Consider the following 3,431-nt stretch of genomic DNA (forward strand, 5'->3'; position numbering starts at 1 on the left):
GTGGCTGCTGACTGCGGGGTGGACGGTCATTGCGTGAGCTGGTGTGGCAGGGAATTTGGGAGCTCTGCCCAGAGAGATCACCGAGTTGAGATCACCTGGCTGGAGACATGTGGCCCTCCCGGGTCCAGCAGTGGTGCAGGAACATGTTTGTCCATTTTTAATACTTCCCAGAACAACTTATGGCCTCCATAAGTGTTCTACTTCTGAGTGATGTGAGCAGCCCACTATGTACAATTTTTGTTTTAATGCATCAGTTAAAATAATATATTTAATGAAAACTCAAGTAGACCTATGCCAACACAATTATTATTTTTCTATTTCAAGTTCCTGTACTTATTAACACATATGCTGATTTTTAAAAAACTTACATTCTCAGCTATGTAATACATGATTCTATAATAAATATTTCTAAGTTCTGGCATGGTGCTAATGATTATTTTAATGAATTAACAATTTTTTGTAGGTGAATATACTATCGTAATTTGTTTTTTATCATTCTGTAATGAGACAATAAACATCTTGGGAAACAGTTTTTTTATTTTTGGTTTTTGTTTTTTTGAGACAGGCTTTCTTTGTATAGCCCTGGCTGTCCTGGAACTCACTTTGTAGACCAGGCTGGCCTCAAACTCAGAAATCCGCCTGCCTCTGCCTCCTGAGTGCTGGGATTAAAAGCGTATGCCACCACGCCCAGCGGAAACAGTTTTCCCTAACTGGAAAAAAAATGTCTCTCTTTGGGGTTGGGGCTTAAGTGTATGAGCTTCAGTGAGTTTATGTGCACCACATATTCAGGAGCCAGTGAAAGCCAGTGGATTCCTGGAGTTACAGGTGGTCATGAGCCTACATGTGGGTGCCAGGAAATAAACCAGGTTCTCTGTCAAGAGTAGCAAGTGCTCTTAACCATTGAACCGTCTTTCCAGCTCCTGTTGTTGCTTTTGAGACAGAGTCTTAATCTAATTTTGCAACAGTTAAGGTTGAAATTACAAACCAAATTATTCTTGCAGCTCTGTTCATTTTCCATCAACCCCAGACACAAGGACTCCAACTCAGAACATTTCAGTGACTATGTACACTGGTTATTGAGCCCAGGGCCTCCCATATGCTAAGCATGCACTCTGCCACTGAGCTACAGCCCCAGCCCCAGTGACTTGAATTTGTATTTATTAAAGAACAGCCGTCTTTGGTATAACTAACTGTTTAGGAAGCAAATAAAAGAAAAATCCTCTTTAACTGATATTTACATTAGATTACAAAAACCTCAGCTTACATTCAGATTATGAAAGAATGCGCTAAGATCCCATATCAGATCATACTTAATGAATATATTAAAGGCAGATAGGAAATGAAAATTATTGTTCTTGTCCTGACTAAGTCATCTAACTCTTTGTAAGAGGCAATTTGATTTCTGTAAAAGCGACACATTTTAAAGAAGATTCTCTTCTCATTTGTTTATATTTTTCCCTTGTTGGGAAAAAAAAAAAAGGTTCCATGGTTACTATGGTCCATGCATTTGCAAATCCTAAGTCCTGGTTCAGAGGTGATACAGAGCATTAATAGAGCAGCTGGACCCCAGAAGGGCACCTGCCTCATACTTAGAGGATCTGGGTTCAAGTCTTTCCTAGTAGTAAAATCTTATCTTCTGCCTCAATTCTCCCTGTCATGAGATTTACAGGGCTGTGTAATTGGTGGAAGATTCATTTGTAAGGTACACAGTAAGAAGGAACCTTCGTGTGAATTCTTGCCTCTTTAATCTGGACTCAACTCTTGCTATCTGTCAGCAATGGATCCCTGCCTATAGGATGTTTTCTGTTCTGCATCTCTCCCACTCTGCTTTCTCCATCAAATTCCTTTCCTTCATAGCCCCCAAACCAATCTAGGACCGAAGGAGAAGCTTGTCTGGTATGTGCTCTCCAACAGCAACAGTCTTCTGGTCTTGGAAGCCACACTTTCCCAAAAGGAGCACAGTTTATGGTATGCAACATCCATTCATTTGGACTTGGAGCCTGTGTCTCAAGGGTCTTTGTAGGCCTGAATCACCTCAGCATGGTATGGGGCTCAAAAAAGCAGTTGGTTATTGCTTTTGTTTAGTTCTTTGTTGGTACACTTTACAACTTCTCTTACTCTCCGTTGTCTGTTTTTATTCTTCATTCTCCCCTCCCCATACACAGAGGCATTTCACTGTGAGCACTGGAGAGAGAAGGCTGTCAATATTCCTTCACTTCCAAACAGGCACACAGAAGTTCCAGTCAGCAAGTGAGCCGAGTTTTAGAGAAAGGAGGAGGGGAAACTAGCTTGTCAAAGGAGCAGCTTTTGCATGTCTAAATCTGCCTGCTTTGGGAAGTGAGCCAAAGTCAGGGGTCCAAGACGATTCCGATTCTATTGCATTCCATTTATTATTTATATAGTGCTTATTGCTCTAGTCACAGAGTGCTTTCCAGTGAAATACAACATACCTTTGGGAGCAAAGAAGGAAATGAGGAATGGGGAAGGGGGAGGTGCTGTGGCATTGGTTATCATGTGAGATGCTGGAGTCTTGGCTGAGCCAGGAGGCGCCTCCCCTGTCTGACACAGGTGTGAATAATGCATTGTTCAGTATCAGCAGCAGAAACATTGTAAGCTGGAAGCCAAGCTTTGTAGGCAAAGCTTTTCCTCCTCTAATCAAAGTTCTCACTGTCCCGAGCAACGGGGGAGGGGAGAAATGGGTCTGCAGGTCTTTTGTATCCACCCTGAAATTCAAAACCTGTTTGGAACATGAAGGATACCAAACCCACCGTATATCCTCACCCTTCAAGTTCTAGGGGTTGTGTGTGTGGTTTCGTTTAGCTTTGGTTCCTGTGGTACAGAGAGAGCAAGTACTGAAATTTCTGGAATCTGGAATTTGTTCATATGGTTAACATTTGGAAAGTTTCAGAAAGGGGGAGGAAAGAGAAATCAGATGATGACATCAGAAGGCTTCTGGAGCACCCCTTGCATTAGTGTGTACAATAGGGGCTCAATACATGCTTTTTTGCAGTGGAAACACTCCCTCCTTAAGGACATCTCAGAAGTCTCAGGAGCCCTCTGAAAATACAAAAGCCATACCAGTGCTTTGACACCAGGTGATCCTCGAGTAAACATTTCTTTTGTTTGGTAGGCAGGGACTTACACAAGCCACAAAAAGTCATGGAAATTTCTTTGCAGAAGTCTTGTATCAGTGAATAAGTTAAATACAGTTGCTTTAGCCTGCTTTAGTGTCCAATATTGTCTTTAATGATTTAAAAAGGCTGACTCCAGTGGAGCAGAGCCCACACTGCTGAGATTATAATGTTTAGAAGCACTTTCTGTAGGAGCAATGGGGGATGGGGGGTGGAGGGTGGGGGGCTGGAAGAAGATGAAGAAACAGGTCAGCTTCTGTAATAAAGCCAGAGGGTTTGGCAGCCAGCTTCAGGATGGCC

Source organism: Mus caroli, chromosome 3 (genome assembly GCF_900094665.2).
Source record: "Mus caroli chromosome 3, CAROLI_EIJ_v1.1, whole genome shotgun sequence".
Taxonomy (NCBI): Eukaryota; Metazoa; Chordata; class Mammalia; order Rodentia; family Muridae; genus Mus; species Mus caroli.